This window comes from Rutidosis leptorrhynchoides, chromosome 4, assembly GCF_046630445.1.
Source record: "Rutidosis leptorrhynchoides isolate AG116_Rl617_1_P2 chromosome 4, CSIRO_AGI_Rlap_v1, whole genome shotgun sequence".
Lineage (NCBI taxonomy): Eukaryota > Viridiplantae > Streptophyta > Magnoliopsida > Asterales > Asteraceae > Rutidosis > Rutidosis leptorrhynchoides.
This window is the reverse complement of record NC_092336.1, coordinates 126367020-126392689: the sequence shown is the minus strand read 5'-3', so window position 1 is coordinate 126392689 and position 25670 is coordinate 126367020. Positions and strand designations below refer to the sequence as shown.

At 32.6% G+C, this 25670-nt stretch overlaps 2 non-coding genes across 2 annotated transcripts; one reads left to right on the top strand and one right to left on the bottom strand.

The window, feature by feature from the left end:
* Positions 1-6363: 6363 nt before the first annotated feature.
* On the top strand, positions 6364-6470 carry LOC139846147 (small nucleolar RNA R71). Its single transcript, XR_011758886.1, has one exon. It is a non-coding gene; the product is annotated as a small nucleolar RNA R71 (small nucleolar RNA).
* Positions 6471-16344: 9874 nt separating this feature from the next.
* Positions 16345-16451, bottom strand: LOC139845909 (small nucleolar RNA R71). The gene has a single exon (XR_011758662.1). It is a non-coding gene; the product is annotated as a small nucleolar RNA R71 (small nucleolar RNA).
* Positions 16452-25670: the final 9219 nt, after the last annotated feature.

The window sequence follows — 25670 nt, the reverse complement described above, 5'->3', positions numbered from 1 at the left end:
TGCCTAGTATGTAAAACGTAAAATGCGCATGTACTCTCAGTTCCCAAAATAGTTAAAGTAAAAAGGGATGCTATAACTCACAGTGGAAAGTAGTAAAAGTTGATACGCGGGAATAGTAAGCAAGTGGTTTGTCCGGAAGGTCCTCAACCTAAGTCAAAAGTTACTAAGTCAGTAAATCATTCCCAATGGTTTAAAAGTATGTAAATTAGGTCTTAAGTATTGATGTGTGTAGCGTGAGGGTACGAAATAGTATTATTTTTACTAGGAAATACTACAAAATATGACACAAGTTTTATTAATTTACGGATGGGATATACCTAAACCTTGCTACAACACTATAGGCAGTGTACCTAATCGTAGAGTAGTGTAGTTTTTAGTAAGTCCGGTTCGTTCCACAGGGAGCTAGTGATTACGTACTATATTTTTATAAAACTATATTTATAAATATATATATATAAGTAGTAATATTATTATAAAAGGGGGGTTTTTACCGTTTAATGACCGGTTTGTCGATTTTATATTTTTAAGCGTAAAGATAAATGACAATAATTAAAGTGCGTAAAATAAATAAATGACGATAAATAAAATAACAATAAATAAAATTGCGATAGAATATGAAATAAAAGGATTATGCTTATTTAAACTTCCGTAATCATGATGTTTGACGTTTTGATTTTAATTAATTGTTACTCGGGTTAATTGTCCTTTGTCATGGTTTATTTGATACCTATCTGGTTTTTATCCATAATAGTCCATCGGTCATAAATATAAAGTGCGAGTGTCCTCGTCAAATTATCCTTATACCCGAAGTCAAATATTCCAACTAATTAAGGATTTAAACTGTGACGCAGTTATCACTTCTGTCAACAATTACACCAGTTATCACTGTATGTAATCTACCCCTGTTTTGATTAGATATGAATATTAATTTACCCACTTGATCAGTTTGAATAATCAATTACCCAACCCGAATAATTAATTAAATGATTATAATAGATTCCATATGAACGTCACTAAATAGGACAACCATAATCATTATTAATTATTAGGATAATTAATTTGAAGATAGGTTCGACAGACTCCAATGAGTTGTCACTCAATTAGACAATACCCCCCATCTATTAATAGTCAATAGTCCAATTTCCACAAGTGTCGGTCTTTTGCCCAAACCTTAATTATGGTACAAAGCCCAATTACCCAATTTTAGTAATTAGCCCAACATCATGATTACTTCGTTTTAAATAAGCATAATAATAACTTAGCTACGAGACATTAATATAAAAAGGTTGAACATAACTTACAATGATTAAAAATAGCGTAGCGTTACACGGACAGAATTTCGACTTACACACTCAAACGATCTCTATCATAAATCTTATTATTATCATAATTTAAAATTAAAATTAAGATTATTGTTATATCTTATTACATTAACATTATGATAGAGATTTTTAGATATTGATATTGATAATAGATTTTTAGGATAGAAAAAGGGATGCTTTTAAATTGATCGATAATCATCGCCTTTTATAGGCAAAATATGAAATTGAATTTTCATTTACGACCCCTGAACTATGCTAAATTAACAACTTTTTATTATTTAATATTATTCTTATTATGAATTATTTAAATATTATATTTTATTCTTGTGCATAGTTGACTCGTAATTTTTACACCGTTGCGTCGAGTGTTGAGAGTTGACTCATGTCCCGGTTCCGGATTTTCGAACGTCCTTGCGTACTATTTTATATCGTGTACTTTGCGTTTTGTAACTTGTACTCTTGTCATTTTTAGACGTTCTTCATCAATAATTTGAACCTTTTTAATTGTATCTTGTACTTTTGAGCTTTTTGGACCTTTTTGTCTTCAATTTGTCGAATCTGCCTTTTGTCTTCGCACTTATTTAATATAAACGAATATCACTTGAAAATGGAACAATTGCAACTAAAATCTTGTCTTTCTTGGGGGATAATGCTATGAAATATATGTTCCTTTTTAGCCTTATCAATATCCCCACACTTGAGCGTTGCTTGTCCTCAAGCAATATAGTCTTGAAATACTAGAATCACTTCTTTATTCTTCACACTTTGTACATCAGTGATTTTGATAGAGCGGTATAAACAATGATATTAACAATAGAACCATGGTTAAAGGTGGGTGTGTCATCCACAGTTGCCTGGGGTTTAGGTCAACGACACTTGCAATCAAATAGCCGATTTACTTTCGGTTTCCAAAGCAAAGTGCACATTTGAAAGGCGGTTTACAGTCCCACATGACTATAAAAATGTAGATCCTTTAGGAAATTGGATCTTTATGAAAACATTTGATCTTTTAAAAATTCAAGCTACATTTTACCCTAGACAAGTTTTCTGATTTGACCCACCATCGGTGTTGCAAAATATATTTGTGGATCAATAGTTTGGCTAAAAACTTTTAGGCTCGTGTAATCCACTGCTATCCCTGTATCGGAAAGCACACATCCAGTTTATTTGTCCCGTATATTACCTTTCGGTAAACTACCGTCCGGTTGTAAAGGAAAGCGATGAACAAGAAACTGTTAAGGCAATGTCTAATGACATGCATTTGATTATGGTCTAAAAACGTGTCGGATGCTAGAACTATCCTTGGTAGGAGCAATAGTAAAGATCATCCTATAATTTTTTCGGTCTGGCACAAGGTCCTGTCTCCGACCATGCTATGCAACCACCGTTCTTACGGTTGACACCCGATTTGGTTCAGGTGACCTAATGAATTCCAGGTGAATTCCTAGGATTTTACGTTCAATGGTAATGAACGCATTGAAAATGGGTTTTCAGAAAACAAATCGGTTTGTATTTTTGATCAAAATATTTTCTCGTTCAAGCCCGAGTTTAGATATCATTGAATTCCATGAGTTTGAATTCTCAATCTTTAAGGTCAATCTCAAGGATTGAGTAATATCAGTCTTAAAAGCTGATTTTTAATCTTTTAAGGAGATTATCCTTTCTGGGGATCTGATTCATTAGTCTTATCAAGCTAATTTGCACGGTGCCCCCCATTGTACGAGATAAATTCTTCTCATGGTTAGGATAAATCTGACCACTTGGCGACCCTGTTTGATGCTGAGGTCCATGGATTTCTTGCTGATTTTAGAGATGACTTTTCTAGATTTTTCGTCAACCTACAGCTGGTCTGGACGACAACTTCTTGACCTAAATCAAGAAGCGCGTGTCTTTTTCGGAAGACTTTACTTCCTTTTAATGATGGAATTGATTCATCGTGTAGATCCATCTTTCTTTCAAATGTATTACAGTAAACCGGGTAAAACTGATTAGTATCGTCCAAAGCAAAAGTACCTGCAATAATCTTGTACAAAAATATGTGATATATGTTTTAAATTGAATAACTTGGTACATTCTTCCCACACTTAGTTTCTTTCTTTGCCTTTTTATTTTCTTCTATTTCATTTTAAATGAATTCAAGCGTTTTAGGGTGTTTCTCAATTTATGTCCTTTTCGAGGTAACGATAATTTCGGTATTATCACCTAGTTTTCATCGTTCATAAATATGTATAAACATGATTTTGAGTTCATTTAATTGAAAATTTTTCAAATTTTCACAAAATTTGGCAAATAAACTAAGTGTAAACCTGAGAGAATTTATAACCCTTCCCCACACTTAAGATCATGCAATGCCCTCATTTGCATGAAATCAGACTATAATTTAAATTCATGAGGGTGATTAGCGTAGAAAAGTGATTAAAAATACCGAGTTTGTAATTACAAAGCTCGTCGAATGATAGATGGCGCCTCATCGTTCATTCCTTCATTTGTTATATCATATTTGTTGTTTTGCGTCTTGTCGTCAAAATTAGTACCTTTTGCTGAACTTTAATGACAGTCTTTGAAAGTGCGTTATTTTACCCTGTTTTGTACATAAGATAAAATACAAACATATATATATATATATATATATATATATATATATATATATATATATATATATATATATATACACATATATTTTTTTTTTGAAGTTTGGTTTATAACCCCACTTTTCAAAAATTTATAAAGTATAATATTTTTGGCATACTTTAAATCAATAAAATTAAAAATAATGATAACAAAATTTGTCGCCCCGCCCTCGGGTAAAGTAATTTTGGCTTAATGACCTAGTCTTCAACTCACGACGAATTTTAGAAATCATTTTTTCAACTTAATGAATTAAAGTAAATTTTGTTTTTAAAAACTTAAATTAAAATGCATATTAATTTCATAAAAAAAAACCTACAAAACAAAAATTCAGAATGGAGGGAGAAAACTAGTTCTTTAGTGTCTGCTAGCAGAAAAGACTAATCGGGTTCCATTCTCGGAACTACACGAGAACAGAACAACTAACTCTAGATAGCATTTTATTTTTAGAACATTTGAATCTCCCCACACTTAGGTAGCTGTGGTGTCGTAATTGTGATTAACTTCATCTTCAATTTCTCTTGGTCCATAATCAACTTGCATATCTGTGACTTTTTCTTTAAGCCATTGACTAGCTTCTCCAGTAATATCTACAATTTCAACTAGTTTCGCCTTTTCTTTAGGTGACAGATTGGATACTAACCGGTTACATAACTTAAAGTTCCCCTTACTTCTAGCATCAATAGCCCGTTTAAAAAGTTTCTTCATTGAACTGTTAATAACGGGGTCATTTAATTTCGTATCAATAACGGGGTTCTTTGTTATCATGTCATCATTAGGTGTTACTTCATTTTCCCCACACTTAGGCGTTTTATTATTATTAAGTATTACCGTTGGAGTTGGTAAAACAACATGGTTCTTACCAATCGTTTTTTCTGGTTCAACGGTCTTGGTTGGTGGAGATTTAGACTTTCGAATCATAAAGGTGATAGATTTGTCACCACTTTTAAGTGTCATTCTTCCATTTCCTACATCAAATAACGCCCCGGTGGACGCAAAGAATGGTCGACCTAAAATTAGAGGAATGTTTGGGTCCTCTTCTATGTCAATGACAATGAATTCGACTAGAAAGGTTAAATTACCTACTTGAATGGGTAGGTTGTCAGCAATTCCAACTGGGTGCTTAATGGTTTGATCAAAGAGTCGAACACTCATATCCGTTGGACTTAACTCACCTACCCCTAATCTCTTATATAATGAAAGAGACATAACACTCACACTTGCACCTAAATCTGCTAGTGCATCATACATGACACAATCACTAAGTAGACAAGGAACAATAAATTCACCCGGATCACCTACCCTAGGTGGAGGTTTTGGTGGAACTGTATTCACCGGGTTTACTTCTACGGCTTTTGTTTCTTGTACTTTCTTATTCTTTTTCTTCTTCTTCTTTCCAGAAGTATCACAATCTTTATTACTTATTACTTGCTCATACTCAACTCCTTTTCTTGGAAACGGGATGGGTGGTTTGTATGGTGCCACCACTGGCTTTACATACTCGGGTGGTGGTGGTGATGTAACTTCTTCATTGTTACTCACATCTAAAACCTTCCCATCTTCTGGAGCTGGTTTTTCAGAATTTGTTGACACCATATTAACATTCTCTTTCCGAGGATTTACTTCAGTATTACTCGGTAGCTTTCCTTGTTCCCTCTCACTCATCATGCTAGCAAGAGTACCTACGTGTTTTTCAAGATTCAAAATAGAAGCTTGTTGAGTTCTTAATGACTGATCAAACCTCTCGTTCGTTTGGGTTTGAGATGTAATGAATTGTGTTTGAGATTCAATCAGCTTTGCCATCATTTCTTCTAGATTTGGCTTTTTCTCTTCGGTTTGTTGTGGTGGTTTATACAAGCTAGGTCTTTGTTGATTGAAAGTGTTGTTTTGATTTGGTTGGTTATTCGGACCTTGTTGGTTGTACGAGTTGTTGTTGGGTCCGTTTGGATTGTAAAGAATGTTTTGATTTCGATTGAAGTTTAACTTTGGCGGTTGATAATTATTTTGATAATTATTTCCAGGCCTTTGGTTCATATAGGAAACATTCTCTCGTTGTTCCAATGTTGGTTCAATGTGACAATCTTTCAATAAGTGTGGTCCACCGCATTGCTCACAACTGATTCGTATTGCGTGAATATCTTTATTCATCTTTTCTATTCGTCTTTCGAAAGCATCTATTTTTGCGGAAACGGAATCAAAGTCATGGCTAGAATCGGCTCTAGCCGCTTTAGATGATCGAAAGATATCTTTTTCTTGATGCCACTCATGTGAGTGGGAGGCTGTGTTATCAATGATTTTGTAAGCTTCAGTTGCGGTTTTCTTCATAATGGAACCACCAGCTGTTATGTCTATGTCTTTTCGTGTAGCAACGTTGACACCTTGGTAGAATATTTGTACTATTTGATAAGTATCTAAACCGTGTTGAGGACATCCTCTCAACATCCTTCCGAATCTTGTCCACGCCTCATATAATGTTTCATTTGGCTTTTGTTTGAACGTAACAATTTCTCCTTGAAGTCTCACGACTTTGGATGCCGGAAAGAATTGTTTAAGAAATTTTTCAACTAAAACATCCCATGTGTCAATCGCCCCTTCAGGTAACGATTCTAACCAATCTTTGGCTTCTCCCTTTAAAGTCCAGGGAAACAACATGAGATAGATCTGTTCATCCTCAACTTCTCTAATCTTAAATAGAGTACAAATCCTATTAAAGGTTCGAAGATGTTCGTTGGGATCTTCTTTTGGCGTACCACTATATTGGCACTGATTAGTTACCATGTGTAGAATTTGTCCTTTGATTTCATAATCTGGCGCATTAACGTTTGGTTGAATAATTGCATGACCTTGGCCAGTGCGTTTGGCTCTCATTCGATCTTCCATACTTAGAAGTTCCGTTACTTCCATATTTGAATTTGTTGAATCCGAATCACTAGAAGATTCTGATTTAACGGTTTGTGGTTCAGGAGGAATAATTAGTGGTTCAAGATCTTGGAATTGTCCTTGAATATGCTCCGGGTTCTTAATTGTGAAGTCGGGTTCAAAAGATGGATTATCGGAAATTTGAGTTGGAGTTCTTGTTCGACTAGATGACGATTCTAAAGAAAAATCAACGGCGACAATATTTGCTAGATGTCTTGATCGAGTTACAGGTGGTGAACGTATGACCGGCGGCGAACGTCTTGCTCGGTGCATTCACTGAATATCCTATTAGTTTTTAAAAAGGAAAGAAAAATTATAATAAGTTATCCAATTAATAGACTTTTCTGATTTTGCCCACGTTTCGAATAGCCAAAAGATGCAGCAGAGGGGTAGGATTCGTTTGGTCTCAATATAATTGAGTACTGTTTGGCTCCAATAACCCGGTCCACGTACAAATCCAACTATTACTACGAACCAGAAAATTTTGATGTCTATCAATTTAACCACTTAAAATAAATTTTCGTAATTTTAAGAAATTTAGAGAAGAAGTAGAAAAAATTCTAAGTCCTAAAAACTAGAATGACGAGAAATAAGAGAGAAAAAGATTGCGCGTCGAAAAGTGTCGAAAAATAAAAAGGTCGAAAAATAGGCGTCGAAAAATAAAAATAAGAAAGTAGTGCGAAATACGGCGTCGTAAAATTCTAAAGCACCTAAAACTTAGTCTAAGGAATAAGCACTTAAGGGATTTTACGGCAAAGCCTAAAAATTCTAGAAGTAAAAATAACTATGGCAAAACTAAACTTAATACTAAAAGTTGCAACTATAGTCTAAAAATCTAAAGGTAATAAAACTTAAAAAAAAAAATTATTATTTATTATTTTTAAAAAATTTTTTTTTTTTAAATTTTATTTTTTTTAAAAAAACGAATTTTTTTTTTACAATTTTTTTTTTTTTTTTTAAAAACGAATTTTTTTTCTTAAAAAAAACGTTTTTTTTTACAACTTTTTTTTTTTTTTAAAAAAAACGATTTTTTTTACAAATTAATAATTTTTTTATAATTATTATTTTTTTTCAAATTTTTTTTTAATTCATTTACTATTCATGAATAGTAAATGAAAAGAAATTAATTAATTTACTATTCACATGAAAGCGATATGATAGAAATTATTAATTACAAGTTACATAATATACCCCTGAAGTATTTAATAAATACGACTTTTTAAAACTTTACGTATCAAATTTTGATTCTAAAATATTATTATATTATTATATTCTATTTCAATATTATTATATTATTATATTCTATTTCAATATTATTATATTATTATATTTTATTTCAATATTATTATAATTAAAAATATAGCGTTTTAGCGCTCCCCGGCAGCGGCGCCAAAAACTTGATGTGTGTAGCGTGAGGGTACGAAATAGTATTATTTTTACTAGGAAATACTACAAAATATGACACAAGTTTTATTAATTTACGGATGGGATATACCTAAACCTTGCTACAACACTATAGGCAGTGTACCTAATCGTAGAGTAGTGTAGTTTTTAGTAAGTCCGGTTCGTTCCACAGGGAGCTAGTGATTACGTACTATATTTTTATTAAACTATATTTATAAATATATATATATATATAAGTAGTAATATTATTATAAAAGGGGGGTTTTTACCGTTTAATGACCGGTTTGTCGATTTTATATTTTTAAGCGTAAAGATAAATGACAATAATTAAAGTGCGTAAAATAAATAAATGACGATAAATAAAATAACAATAAATAAAATTGCGATAGAATATGAAATAAAAGGATTATGCTTATTTAAACTTCCGTAATCATGATGTTTGACGTTTTGATTTTAATTAATTGTTACTCGGGTTAATTGTCCTTTGTCATGGTTTATTTGATACCTATCTGGTTTTTATCCATAATAGTCCATCGGTCATAAATATAAAGTGCGAGTGTCCTCGTCAAATTACCCTTATACCCGAAGTCAAATATTCCAACTAATTAAGGATTTAAACTGTGACGCAGTCATCACTTCTGTCAACAATTACACCAGTTATCACTGTATGTAATCTACCCCTGTTTTGATTAGATATGAATATTAATTTACCCACTTGATCAGTTTGAATAATCAATTACCCAACCCGAATAATTAATTAAATGATTATAATAGATTCCATATGAACGTCACTAAATAGGACAACCATAATCATTATTAATTATTAGGATAATTAATTTGAAGATAGGTTCGACAGACTCCAATGAGTTGTCACTCAATTAGACAATACCCCCCATCTATTAATAGTCAATAGTCCAATTTCCACAAGTGTCGGTCTTTTGCCCAAACCTTAATTATGGTACAAAGCCCAATTACCCAATTTTAGTAATTAGCCCAACATCATGATTACTTCGTTTTAAATAAGCATAATAATAACTTAGCTACGAGACATTAATATAAAAAGGTTGAACATAACTTACAATGATTAAAAATAGCGTAGCGTTACACGGACAGAATTTCGACTTACACACTCAAACGATCTCTATCATAAATCTTATTATTATCATAATTTAAAATTAAAATTAAGATTATTGTTATATCTTATTACATTAACATTATGATAGAGATTTTTAGATATTGATATTGATAATAGATTTTTAGGATAGAAAAAGGGATGCTTTTAAATTGATCGATAATCATCGCCTTTTATAGGCAAAATATGAAATTGAATTTTCATTTACGACCCCTGAACTATGCTAAATTAACAACTTTTTATTATTTAATATTATTCTTATTATGAATTATTTAAATATTATATTTTATTCTTGTGCATAGTTGACTCGTAATTTTTACACCGTTGCGTCGAGTGTTGAGAGTTGACTCATGTCCCGGTTCCGGATTTTCGAACGTCCTTGCGTACTATTTTATATCGTGTACTTTGCGTTTTGTAACTTGTACTCTTGTCATTTTTAGACGTTCTTCATCAATAATTTGAACCTTTTTAATTGTATCTTGTACTTTTGAGCTTTTTGGACCTTTTTGTCTTCAATTTGTCGAATCTGCCTTTTGTCTTCGCACTTATTTAATATAAACGAATATCACTTGAAAATGGAACAATTGCAACTAAAATCTTGTCTTTCTTGGGGGATAATGCTATGAAATATATGTTCCTTTTTAGCCTTATCAAGTATCATCATCATTCATCATTAATCAAAAAGTGTAAAGTATGTTTCAATCAAGAATAGAGTTTGAAATAAAGGCTGACTTCGTTCAGTCGCCACGACCTCTATACAAACTGAAATGAGGTGAGACCAGTGGTCATGGCTCCGTATATGAGTCCCATAGAGGCTGACCATTTTACAGAACCAAACTCGTCTTCATTTGACCGTGGAGATGGTTTAAGTGCGAGTAGGTCAGAAATTTCAGCACAACGTTAAAAGGGTGTACTGACTTTCGGATGGCCATAAATCCTAAACCGTAACTCGGATTAAGACGAGGTCTAAATGGAAAATTATCTAATTGAACCGAGCTAGCTGGAAATTAACTTTTCCAGTAGCCCAGGTTATTGATCAGTTCCAGAAAACAGTAAGTAAGGTGTCTCGGTGGGTTCTTGGTGCTTGATGCTCATCACGGTTCTCATCCTTGATGCTTATAGCTTCGAGTGTACAACTCGTTGATGTGTTTGCATCATATTAACCAAGTTTTGACCATCATAACACTAGTATAAGTCTAAGATATGTAGCACAACTCAATTAAGGGTTGTAAGTAGTTTGATGAACCAAAGTTACATCAAGATCTTAGATCCGACACATACATGAGTTCTAATAGTAATATTAAGCTACAAACTTGAAAGTAAACTAAATAAACAAGATCTTAAGTTGTAGAACTTAGATCTTAGTTAGATCTTAAAGATCCTAAACTAGAAAGTCTAGATCTAGCGTTCTTAAGTTAGATCCTAAGTTATAGAACTTGGATATTCACTTTAATGAAACCACAAGTTATGAAACTTAGATTTTCAACTTGTAAAATGTATATAAGCTTATAAGCTCTTATTTTAAACAAATTTGGAAGACCATAAGTTATAGAAACTTAGATCCAACATAAGTATATGAAGTTATAACTAGAAAGTTATACTTCTATGTTCTTGAACTTATAAAGTTAACTTTAGTTTCAAGAAATATGAGATCAAGTTTAACTAGTAATACTTGACCAACAAAACAAGAATCACGAATTGAAACATGTACAAAAGGAAGAAATAAATTAAATCTGCAAGTAATAAGTTCATGGTTGTTCATACTTAGGAAGATTCAAGCCAAGGCTTGGATCTTTAAGAAAGTAAACCTTAAGTTTACAAAACATGAACACAAGTATGATTATAAAGCTTATGAACTTTTCTTTTTAACAAGTTTTATGGAGGAATCAAACTATAAACTTGATCCTCCTTGGTTCTTGTATGTTATTGTATAAACAAGATAATATGAAGAATGAACTAGAAAGTTTGATTCTTAACAACTAGTAAGTAAACAACAACAAAAGAATAAGTAACAAAACAAGTAATTGATGATGATACTTGGGCTAGTAATCGATTTTTAGAAAGAAAAAGAAAGAAAGTAAAGTCTTGTCACTTACAAGTTTGAGAGAAAAAGAGATGAGAGAAAGAAAGTTTGAGTTTGTGTGTGAGAAAATGAAGTAGTACACTAGTAAATAAGTAACAAAAAATTTTGAAAATGGAACTCCCTCACAAGCCCTTAGGCCGACGGTCACAAGGCCAAAAGAGGAAAGGTCAACTTGCTTCTTTCATGCATGGGGAGAAGGTGAAAGCTCAAAATGGTTTAAAGTTAAATCTATGGGAAAGAGTTCTAGCATGCTTGTAAGATTTGTCTCCAACTTAGCTTAATTAATCTAAGTTTAAGCCTAATGAATTACTAGTAACATGTTGGGCTCACAACTAGTCCATTAAGAGAAGTAGGGTGGGCTTCCAAGTCCATTAACATGAGTCCATGTAAGTATGCAACAATTAAATAAATAAAGCCCAAGTAATTAACTAGTAACATTAGTTAATTAAAAATGATTAATAATAATTAATCATGAACGTAAATAATATCTGAAATATTACTCGTGAAAAGCACGTGTGTCACAAAGACGAGTCGGGACATGTAAAGTCAATTACGGTAACAAGTAAATGTATAAAAATACATTTATTAAAACGCAAGCATTAATAATAAATATTATTAATAAAAGTTGGAAAATCCAGGGTCGTTACATACATCATTCCAAGCATAGTCTTAACATAAGCATAATTACCTTTCTCTAACCCAACACTGATATCTTGGTCAACATTTCCCTGATCTGCATACTCCGGATATCCTTCCACTTATTTACTTTTTCGCACTTAAGACTTTTAGCTTAAACCAACTACTATCTTTTATCCAGGTAATTTTACTAAAAGAAAATTATCCACTTGATCTTCAATTCGTTAATCCATAGAAAAAACATGACACTGGGTTAACTTACACCTTCTACACCTTAGAAAGTTGATAATGCTAAAAACGAACACATATTTCATAGCATTATCCTTCAAGAAAGACAAGCTTTTAGTTGCAATTATTCTATTTACAAGTGATATTCGTTTAAATAATAAAAGGTGAAAACAAAAGACAGATTAGACGATTTGAAGACGCAAATGACCAAAAAGCTAAAAAGTACAAAGTACAATCCAAGTGGTTCAATTTATTGATGAGAAACGTCTAAAATTTACAAGAGTACGAGCCGCAAAACGCAAAGTACAAGATATTAAATCGTACGAAAGGACGTTCGAAAATCTGGAACCAGGACATGAACCAACTATCAACGCGCGACGCAACGGACCTAAAATTACAAGTCAACTATGCACACGAATATAATATAATATATAAATAATTCTATAAATTATATATATATATATATTATATTTATATATTAAAATAAAAACTATCGGCAAACAAGAAAACAAAAGATTGTGAGCTGTCCCAAGTCACCATGCGATCGCATGGCCTGGAAGAGCAATTTCCATGCGATCACATGGCCCCTAAATGTTGGTCAGGTCCTATAAATAGCCAACGAATTCGACGAGTAATATACACCTCAATTTTCTTTCTTCCTCTGTAAAGAATATATATATTTATAATTATAATTATAATTTTAATTTAAGTTTAATAATAATTGGGTTATTGTAAGAAATGTTTTAAAGGTTTTGTAAGTCGAAATTCTGTCCGTGTAACACTATGCGATTTATACTCATTGTAAGTTTTGTTCAACCTTTTTAAATTAATGTCTCGTAGCTAAGTTATTATTATGCTTATTTAAGCCGAAGTAATCGTGATGTTGGACTAAATATTAAGACGGGGTTATTGGGTTTTGGACCATAATTGGGGTTTGGACAAAAGAACGACATTTGTGGGAATTGGACTATGGGCTATTAATGGGCTTTATATTTGTTTAACTGAATGATAGTTCGTTAATTTAATATAGAGATTTACAATTTGACGTATCTATAAATAACCACATACACTCGATCGGACACGATGGGCGGGATATTTATAAATACTAATAATCGTTCATTTAACCAGACACGGGAATGGGTTAATAGTCAATGGACTCATTAAAACAGGGGTAGATTACGTACAAGGACACTTGGCGTAATTGTTAACAAAGTATTAAAACCTTGGGTTACACGCAGTCGATATCCTGGTGTAATTATTAAACAAAGTATTAAGACCTTGTTACAGTTTAAGTCCCCAATTAGTTGGAATATTTGACTTCGGGTACAAAGTTAATTTGACGAGAACACTCGCACTTTATATTTATGACTGATGGAGCATTATGGACAAAAACCAGATGGACGTATCAATTAAACCAGGACAAAGGACAATTAACCCTCGGTAATAAACTAAAATCAACACGTCGAACATCATGATTATGGAAGTTTAAATAAGCATAATTCCTTTATTTCATATGTCATCGTACTTTTATTTATCGTCATTTTATTTATCATACTTTAATTTATTGCACTTATCGCATTTTTATTTATCGTCATTTACTTTACGCTTTAAATTAAGTTGTATTTTTATTTAATATTTTACATTAGGTTTTAATTGCGACTTAAGACGTAAAATTGGCAAACCGGTCACTAAACGGTAAAACCCCCCTTTTATAACAATAATAATATTACTTATATATATATTTTTATACAAATATATTTTAAAATAAATATAGCGTTAAACTTAGCTGAGTCCCTGTGGAACGAACCGGACTTACTAAAAAATACACCACTCTACGATTAGGTACACTTCCTATAAGTGTTGTAGCAAGGTTTAGGTATGTTCCATTCAATAAATAAATAAATAACTTGTGTAAAATTGTATCGTATTTAATAGTATTTCGTAGTAAAATTAATAGTATTACGTACTACACCTCGCACACATCAAGTATTTTTGGCGCCGCTGCCGGGGAACTTCAACAACTCCAAAAGCGAAATGCTATAAAAAAAAAGAGTTTTATTAAGTTTTAAACTATTTTTGTAAAAATATATTTTTAAGTTTTAAATATTTAAAATACAAAAATATAAAAACATAAAAAAAAGAAAAATATATTTCTATATTTTTAAGTTTTTAAATTAAAAAGTTTATATTTTAAGAGTTATAAAACTAATAAGTAATATTTTTTTATAAATCTAATAAGTTTATATTTATTTTTTATATATATTAAACTCAGAAAAAAAAATAATTAAAATTAGTATACGGGCCGAAACTGTAGCAGCCCATCAGCTGGCCTGGATCCACACGCCATGCGCTCGCATGGCCAAACAACTGATACCTCATGCGATCGCATGAGGTGAAAAGACAGGTCAGAAACCTTAGTCTAGTCGATTAGGGTTACGTATTAATAATTATTATTATTAATTAATTTGTAATTAGGGTTTATATTTAATAATAATTTGTTTTAGTTTTATTTAATTTGTAATTTTAGTTTTAATTAGTTTTATTAAATTATAAAATTAATACTTTTATAAAATAATAATATAAAAATAATATTTTTATAAAAATAAGTAATTTTATTATTTTTCAATTTTTTTAATTGTATATTTTAAGCGTTTAATTTGTAATTTGTATTTTTATCGTTCGTACCTAGTTTAAACTTAGTTTTTGCCGTAGTATTTTATATTTCTAGATTCTTAGGCTTTGCCGTAAAATCCCTTAAGTGCTTTTTCTTTAGAATAAGATTTAGGTGCTTTAGAATTTTACGACGTCGCTTATCGCTTTAGTTCAATAAATTTTAGTACCTTTTAAGTAATTGCCGTTTTGGATTTAGAATTTTATTAAGCTTTAATACCTTTAGACGTAAGTTTTAATTCTTAGTTTTTAGGCTTTTAAGTTTTGACGCTTTACTTTCTTATTATTATTTTCCGATCTTTTATTTTTCGACGCTTGTTTTTCGACCTCTTATTTTTCGACGCGCTTTTCTTTTTCATTTCGACGCTTTAGTTTTTAGGACATAGATTTTTTTTATCTTCTTTAAATTTCGACGAAAAATTATTTTAAGCGGTTAAATTGATAGACATCCAAAATTTTCTGGTTCGTAGTAATAGTTGGATTTGTGGGCTTCCGATTTAAAGGGTCCTGGCTACCTGCTGCATCTATTGGCTATTCGAAACGTGGGCAAAATCAGAAAAGTTTATTAATTTGATAACTTATATAATTTTTATCTTTATAACTAATAGGATATTCAGTGAATGCACCGAGCAAAACGTTCACAACCTTTCATACGTTCACCACCTGTAACTCAGTCAAGACATCTAGCCAATATAATCGCCGTTGATTTTTCTTTAGAATCATCATCTAGTCGACTAAGTACTCCAATTCAAATTTTCGATAATCCATTTTTTGAACCCGACCTCGCAATTGAGAATCCGGAGGATATTCAGGGACAATTCAGAGATCCTGAACCACTAATCATTCCTCCTGAACCACAAATCATACAACCAGAGATTGTCGAGGAAGAAACCATTAAATTAGAATCCTATAGTGATTCAGATTCAACAAATTCAATCATGGAAAATCCGGAACCTCTAAGTATGGAAGATCGAATGAGAGCTAAACGCACTGGCCAAGGTGATGCCATTACTCAACCAGACATTAATGGCCCAGATTATGAAATCAAAGGACAAATCCTACACATGGTAACTAATCAATGCCAATTTAGTGGTGCGCCGAAGGAAGATCCAAACGAACATCTTCGTACCTTTAATAGGATCTGTACTCTATTTAAAATCAGAGAAGTTGAGGATGAACAGATCTATCTCATGTTATTTCCCTGGACTTTAAAGGGAGAAGCCAAAGATTGGTTAGAATCGTTACCTAAATGAGCGATTGATACATGGGATATCTTAGTTGAAAAATTTCTTAAACAATTCTTTCCGGCATCTAAAGCCGTGAGACTTCAAGGAGAAATTGTTATGTTCACGCAAAAGCCAAATGAAACTTTATATGAGGCGTGGAGAAGATTTGGAAAATTTTTGAGAGGATGTCCTCAACATGGTTTAGACACTTATCAAATAGTACAAATATTCTATCAAGGATGCGACATTACTACACGAAAAGACATCGACATAGCAGCTGGTGGTTCCATTATGAAGAAAACCGTAACTGAAGCTCACAAAATTATTGATAACACATCCTCCCACTCACATGAGTGGCATCAAGAAAAAGACATCGTTAGATCATCTAAAGTGGCTACAGCCGATTCTAGCCATGACTTTGATTCCATTTCTGCAAAGTTAGATGCTTTCGAGAGACGAATGGAAAAGATGACTAAAGATATTCATGCAATACGCATTAGTTGTGAGCAGTGTGGAGGACCACATTTGGCAAAAGATTGTCTTAGTATTGAACAAACAATGGAACAAAGAGAGAATGTTTCATACATGAATCAAAGGTCTGGAAATAATTATCAAAATAATTATCAACCGCCAAGACCAAACTACAATCAAAATCAGAATTATAACCGAAATGTTCCATACAACAACCAACAAGGTCCTAGCAATCAACAAGTATCTAATAATACTTACAATCAGCAAAGACCTATTTTTCTAATTAAACCACCACAAACCGATGATAAAAATCCAAATTTAGAAGACATGATGTCAAAGCTAGTTGAATCTCAAACTCAGTTTTTCACATCTCAGAAACAAACCAATAAACAAAATGCTCAAGCATTTAGAAATCAACAAGCTTCTATTCAAAATTTGGAACAAGAAGTAAGCAACCTAGCAAGGTTGATAGGTGAAAGAAAACCAGGGAGTCTACCCAGCGATACAAATGCTAACCCCCGAAATAAAACGGCTAAAGCCATTAACACAAGAAGTGGTATTACACTTAAACCAGCTGAAATACCTGAAATTTCTGATGACGCTATTCCTACTACACAGACACCACAACTTGATCAAGAGAAGGAAAAAGAACCAGTAGTTGAAAAGGTTAATGAAGATAACACAGTTAAGGCTAAACCTTATGTTAAACCATACCAACCACCACTTCCTTACCCGAGTAAAATGAGAAAAGAAAGAATTGAAGCCGAGCAATCCAAATTTTTGGATATGTTTAAATAAATAAATGTAAATCTTCCTTTCATTGATGTGATTTCAGGAATGCCAAGATATGCTAAATTCCTGAAAGATCTAATCACAAATAGAAAGAAAATGAAAGAACTCTCGGCTGTTACAATGAATGCTAATTGTTCTACAGTGCTGTTGAATAAGATACCAGAAAAACTCTCAGATCCAGGAAGTTTCACAATTCCATGTTTTCTGGGTAGTCTTAGTTTAATAGAAGCATTGGCAGACTTAGGTGCTAGTATAAATTTAATGTCGTATTCACTATACGCTAAACTAGACCTTGGAGAATTAAAACCAACACGAATAAGCATACAACTAGCCGATCGATCAGTAAAATATCCTAGAGGGATAATGGAGAACATGCTAGTTAAAGTTGGTACCTTAGTATTTCCAGTAGACTTTGTTATTCTGGACATGGAAGAAGATTCTCGAGTTCCTCTCATATTAGGAAGACCATTCTTAAACACGGCTAAAGCAATAATAGACGTGTTTGGTAAGAAACTGACCCTAAGTATAGAGGACGAGAGTGTTACCTTTTCTATTGATAGAGCCATGCAATAATCACAATCTGCAGATGATACATGTTATTATATTCAAACTATAGATTCACATGCAGAATTGTTACAAGAATTTCCAGAATTACAAGGAACGGGAGAATGTTCTTTAGGAGAAGGAACTGAACCAATTGATGAAGCTGAAATGTTAGCTACACTTATGGCTAATGAATATGAACCAACAACAGAAGAACTTCAAATGTTAAAAGAGAAAGACAGATATCGATACAAATCATCGATAGAAGAACCACCGATATTAGAGTTAAAGCCACTTACAACCCATTTAGAATACGTTTATTTACATGGTGAATCTGAATTACCTGTAATAATATCGTCTTCTCTTACTGAAAATGAAAAATCTCAACTCATTTCTGTGCTAAAAGCTCATAAACCAGCTATTGCATGGAAGATTCATGAGATTAAAGGTATAAGTCCTTCGTATTTCACACATAAAATCTTTATGGAAGAAGGTCATAAAACCTATGTGCAACGCCAACGAAGACTAAATCCAAATATGCAAGATGTTGTTAAGAAAGAAATTATTAAACTGCTAGATGCAGGTTTAATTTATCCAATCTTTGATAGTCCATGGGTAAGCCCAGTTCAATGTGTACCTAAGAAAGGTGGCATGACTGTCATTACAAATGAAAAAGATGAGCTTATTCTAACTAACAGGATGGCGTGTCTGTATTGATTATAGAAAATTAAATGACGCCACCAGAAAAGATCACTTTCCCTTACCTTTCATTGATCAAATGTTGGAAAGATTAGCCGGAAATAGTTACTATTGTTTTCTTGACGGTTTCTCCGGATACTTTCATATTCCAAAAGCACCCGAGGATCAAGAGAAAACCACGTTCACGTGCCCTTATGGTACTTTTGCTTACAAACGCATGCCATTTGGACTATGCAACGCCCCTGTAACCTTTCAAAGGTGCATGATGGCGATTTTTCACGATATGATAGAAGAATGCATGGAAGTTTTCATGGATGACTTTTCTGTATTTGGTGATACTTTTGAATCATGTCTAGTTAATCTTGAACGAATGCTTATTAGATACGAGCAATCAAATCTAGTACTTAATTGGGATAAATGCCATTTCATGGTTAAAGAAGGCATCGTTCTTGGTCATAAAATTTCAAAGGAAGGAATTGAAGTGGATAGAGCTAAAGTAGATGTAATTGCTAAACTTCCACATCCCACCAATGTTAGAGGAGTTAGGAGTTTTCTAGGGCATGCCGATTTTTACCGACGTTTCATAAAAGATTTTTCTAAAATTGCCACTCCTATGAACAAACTCCTAGAAAAGGATGCTCCATTCATATTTTCAGATGAATGCATCAAATCTTTTAATATTCTTAAAGAAAAACTCACTAATGCGCCGATCATGATAACTCCAAATTGGAATCTACCATTTGAACTCATGTGCGATGCAAGTGATTTTGCAATAGGAGCCGTTTTAGGACAAAGAATTGAAAAACGATTTCAACCTATTTATTACTCTAGTAAGACGTTACAAGAAGCACAAAAAAATTATACAACTACTGAAAAAGAACTCATTGCTATTGTCTTTGCTTTTGACAAATTTCGTTCATATCTCGTTCTAGCTAAAACGGTGGTCTATACCGACCATTCTACTCTTAGATATCTATTTTCAAAACAAGATGCCAAACCACGATTAATCCGTTGGATATTGCTCTTACAAGAGTTTGATATTGAAATCCAAGACAAAAAAGGAGCAAAAAATCTCGCCGCTGATCATCTTTCTCGCCTTGAAAATCATGAATTAGAAGTTCTAAATGAATCGGCCATTCAAGACAACTTTCCTGATGAATATCTTTTGAAAATTGATTATAATGAAATTCCATGGTTTGCAGACTATGCAAACTACTTAGTATGTGGATTCCTTGAAAAAGGGTTGTCGTACCAAAAACGAAAGAAATTCTTTAGTGATATAAAACACTATTTTTGGGAAGATCCACATTTGTTTAAAAGTTGTCCCGATGGAATAATACGTCGATGTGTATTCGGAGATGAAGCTAGTCAAATCTTAAACCATTATCACACAGGACCAACAGGAGGGCATTATGGGCCTCAACTCACAGCAAGAAAAGTCTACGACGCTGGATTCTATTGGCCTATAATTTTCAAAGACGCACACCTTCTTTGTAAATCCTGTGATGCATGTCAAAGGGCCGGAAAAATAAGTCAACGTGATGAAATGCCACAAAATGTCATTCAAGTATGTGAAGTTTTTGACGTTTGGGGTATTGACTTTATGGATCCATTTCCAAAATCTCATAATAATCTCTACATTCTCGTTGCCATTGATTATGTATCTAAATGGGCGGAAGCACAAGCTCTCCCAACTAACGATGCACGAGTTGTAGTCAACTTCCTAAAACGTCTTTTTGCTAGGTTCGGAACACCGAAAGCTTTAATAAGTGATCGGGGTACTCATTTTTGTAATAATCAACTTGAGAAAGTTCTCAAAAGATATTGAGTAACTCATAAAATCTCCACTGCTTATCATCCACAAACAAGTGGACAAGTTGAAAATACCAGCCGAGCTTTAAAACGTATTCTAGAGAAAACCGTAGGATCAAATCCGAAGGAATGGTCCATGAAATTGGAGGATGCACTCTGGGCTTTTAGAACCGCCTACAAAACTCCAATTGGAACCACACCTTTTAAACTCGTTTACGGAAAAGCATGTCACCTTCCAGTAGAAATTGTGCACAAAGCATTTTGGGCTTTGAAGACATGTAATCTTGATTTGCATGAAGCCGGACGTCTACGGTTAAGTCAACTAAACGAATTAGAAGAATTAAGACATGAAGCATACAAAAATTCGTTAATCTATAAGGAAAGAACGAAGAAATGGCATGATAAAAGAATCAGAAGTTCAAAAGAATTTAAGGAAAGAGACAGAGTTCTTCTTTTCAATTCAAGATTCAAGCTATTTCATGGAAAATTGAAATCAAGATGGTCTGGACCATTCATAGTCAAAAGAGTTTTCCCGTATAGAACAATAGAGTTAATAAATTCAAACGAGATTGAATTTAAGGTTAATGGTCACAGAGTTAAACATTACATAGATAATCCAATGGAAGTTGAAGATGAAGTTAATCACAATTTCGACACCACAGCTAACTAAGTGTGGGAAGATTCAAATCTTTTAAGGGTAATATGAATTTCTGTTAGAGATAGATGTTCTGTTTTCGTGTAGTTCTCGAAAATTGAATCCGAATGATCTTTCCCTACCAGACCCTAAAGAACTAGTCTTCTCCCTCCATTCCGAATTTTTATTTGTTTTAGGTTTTACGAGATGAAGAATTCCTTTGATCTGAACCATGGTCTACTACTACACGCTATGATTACTAAACGTAATAATAACATCTTCCCGAGTGAACTGGTATCATTCATAAGAGGCAAAATCGAAGAAGTGAGGAAAGAACTCGGGAAGAATCATCATAAGACACATTTTGGTAAAGGAAAATCAAAATCCGCAACAAAAAGAAGAGCACGACACCTTGAAAGATGTCATAAATGCGGAAAATGGTCACACGAAGGTAAATGTTCGAACAATCAAACATATTCAAATACCGAATTTGTTACTCTATGCAGAGAAGGACCGTTCATATGTTTAGAAGAAAAGTTATTGAAAAATCGAGGTTACGCTTATGTAGCTATGGAAAACCAAATCACACGACTCTCCTATGAGTCGGCTAAAGCAGGTCTCTAAGAATTCTATCTCACAGGTAGGTATGTACAGTTTTTATTTTTTTATTTTATTTTATTGCTTTTAACCTTTTGATAATAAACGCCGAATCGTTCGCTATAAAGTATTAAATTAATATTCAATAAAATTAGGTATGCGAAACCGAAATTATAGATATCATACAAAAATTTATTACATCACTGCGAAATTTACCGTTTATTCATAAGCTATAAATATCTTTAATCAATCAATTCAAAATATTTCAAAAATTCGTCAGGAGTAAAACTAGGTAATATAGATGAAATTACTTTACCCAAAAGAGGGACGTATATTTTTGTTAATATTTGATTGATTAAAGTGGGATAAAAGACCAAAAAGATTTTTAATTTTATTTTTTTATCAAGTTTTTAAAATTAATATATAAATATTAAATTATTATTGTAAATTTTTAAAACTAATATATAATTATAATATTTTAAATGAAAGTTTGTAAAATTACTATATATAAATATTATTAATATTTATATTAAAATTATATGCATTTTAAGTTTGGTGTGAATTTAAAAACAAAAATTTACTTTATTTCATTAAGTTAAAAATTTGATATTTAAAATTCGTCGTGAATTGAAAACTAGGTCGTTGAACCGAAATTGCTTTACCTGAGGGCGGGACGAGAAATTTTATTATCATTATTTTTAATTTTATCTATCTAAAGTATGCCAAAAACATTAAAAAAAATCTTTTCTTTTAAAACAACACTTCAAAATGACAAAGCTTAAAATTTAGTCGAGGGATGAACTAGGTAAACATACCGAAACGACCTCATTCTAAATATCAAGGAACACAAAATTTTAAAACTAATTAATTAATTGTTTTATAAGTAAAAGGTTTTTATAAAAAAATTAAAAAAGAAAATTAAAAAAAATAATGAAAGTAAAAAGAAAGAAGAAAAAGAATGATAAGTGAAGAGAAAATATGAGAGAAAGAAAGAGAGGAGAAGGAAGGGAAGAGAAGTAGAATATGGCGCCGCTGCCTGGGATAAAAAAATATTTTAAATGAAAGTTTGTAAAATTACTATATATAAATATTATTAATATTTATATTAAAATTATATGCATTTTAAGTTTGTTGTGAATTTAAAAACAAAAATTTACTTTATTTCATTAAGTTAAAAATTTGATATTTAAAATTCGTCGTGAGTTGAAAACTAGGTCGTTGAACCGAAATTGCTTTACCCGAGGGCGGGACGAGAAATTTTATTATCATTATTTTTAATTTTATCGATCTAAAGTATGCCAAAAACATTAAAAAAAATCTTTGCTTTTAAAACAACACTTCAAAATGACAAAGTTTAAAATTTAGTCGAGGGAAGAACTAGGTAAACATACCGAAACGACCTCATTCTAAATATCAAGGAACACAAAATTTTAAAACTAATTAATTAATTATTTTATAAGTAAAAGGTTTTTATAAAATAGTAATAATAATAATAATAATAATAATAATAATAATAATAATAATAATAATAATAATATACCCCATGCGATCGCATGGGGTTTACACTTCTAACCCATGCGATCGCATGGAACAAAAAACTGGACAGAAACAAATAGCAGCGAGCTGGCTCTCTGTCCACACAAAACACACACACACATACGCAAATACACTCCAAATCCTCCCTAAATTCATCAATTTTTCATCAAAATCAACCAATTTTCTTGCTATAATTCGCTCTAATCATGCATTTGTTCAGAAGTTTTTCAAAGAAGGTAACGACTTCACCCCTAAAACTCTTTAAATTTGAATTATAGTGTTCTTGAGCTAATTTTTACCTAATTTAATTTTGATAATTTCTAGCTTAATTAGAGTTAAATTGTTAGTATATTATGCTTGTATAGCCTAGATTGATGCTATTTGTCATGATTTGAAGCCTTAAACTTCAAAATTTTTAGAAATCTAGGGTTTGTATTCTTGAGCAATTTGGGGCTTTTTGATATAAACAGGTTATGGCCGATTTTTGTTATGAATTATTGCTAAATTAAGTAGTGTAACATGTTTAGGTTGCTAAATGATCCAAACCTTGATAATAAACATGATTTTTGAACATCAAAGTGGACTTTTTAAGTCTAAAATTCATGAACTTGATTATTTTGATATAAATGCCATTTGAAACTTGTTTAATTACTAGTAATGGTTATTTTAATATGTTATTTGAGTTGAATGCTTAGGAACAATGTATGCATTTTCATATGTGATTATTTGAAAAATTGTAGAATTGATAAAAATATGGAAATGAGTATAAGTTTAATATGGATTAAACATGTTATTGTAATTATTTTAATTTGTTATTTTGCTAACACTAATGCATATTTGGATGCACAAAATTTGTGTTTAATGTGTTTTGCAGAGAAATACAGATACAGATGGTGCATCATCATCTTGGCAACCTGAACAAGAATCAGATCAAGAACCACAACCGGAACCACAACCCGAACAACAACAACATTATGATCAACACGTGCCATACTATGAGCCGGAGCCACAATTTTTTACCGCCTACGTAATATTTCCCGTTCATCATGTAATAGAACACTCAAGAAATCATGAATAGGAGTTACACCCTAATCTAAGGTTTGATAGAAGTTGGAGAGATTACCCAACGTACCAAAGTAACAAATTTAAGCTTTGGACCAAAAATGTAGAAGTACCAAGGGTAATAGATTGGGAGCCTTTGGAAAGGGTCAACCTAGCTAACTCAGTTAGGCAGCATCTAATCCAAAGGTATGGCAGCTCTTCTTTTCCCAATTGGGAACGTTTATTTACCACGCGTAGGTCTGTATATAAGGAGTGGTGTGTTGAACTAATGAGTACTATAGCCTTAAATAAGGATCTAGATAGGTTAGACGATAAGACTTTTCTTAGATTTTTACTCGGAGGTGCTATGTACAGGATGTCCATGCTGGACATGGCTAGAGCTTTACAGATTTACACCCCCACTGAATTATTATCACCTGATTGTACATCTTTAATTTATCACGGTGAGAGGGTAGATAGAGATTTTGACCCTAACGCCGTATGGAGGCATATGTCAAATTTTAATGTGTTTACACGGGGTGGAAGACACTCCTATTTAGATATTAACAAAGCAGAGCTTCGTATAATACATAGATTTTTAGCAAACTCGATTACACAAAGAGGTAGAAACAAGGAGAAAATGAGCATAAACGATTTATTCTACCTTAAGTGCATTCGAGACACTAGAGGCTTTGTTAATATCCCATACTGTGTTGAGTTTTATTTTTCCAAAGTTGTCGAAGGAATACAGGACGGGGGAATAATAGGAGGAGGCATTTTTGTTACTCTCATTGGAGAGTACTTAGGTGTAGATAGGGAACACGGGGGTCCAATGATGGTAGTTGAGGAACAAACCAATACTATAGGTTTGCAGGTTTATCAGGGTGCAAAGGTATTAAAACGTAGACACAATATGCCAATACCGTATCAGGGCACCCATCCACAGGTAGAGAGGGGTTCGAATGAGGAGATGGAGGAAGAAGATGATATCAAGGATGTCATTAGGGATAGTTTTACTGACATTTTCCAGCGTATAGATGAGGTGAAAATGAGTAATGAGGATAGGCATCGTCAGTATGAGCAGTGTCAAGCCACAAATGAGTATGAGACTTCCAGGCGACGCCAACACGATAGCTTGCAAGTTCATCAGCACCAAATCATGAGCCAACTATCATATCAGGTACCACATAACTACATCCCAACTCGGCCTACTTTTTATCCACCACATCAGCCCGACATGCGACCACCCTTTTACCTGTACGACCCCAATCAAGCCTGCCAGGACACCTATCACCAA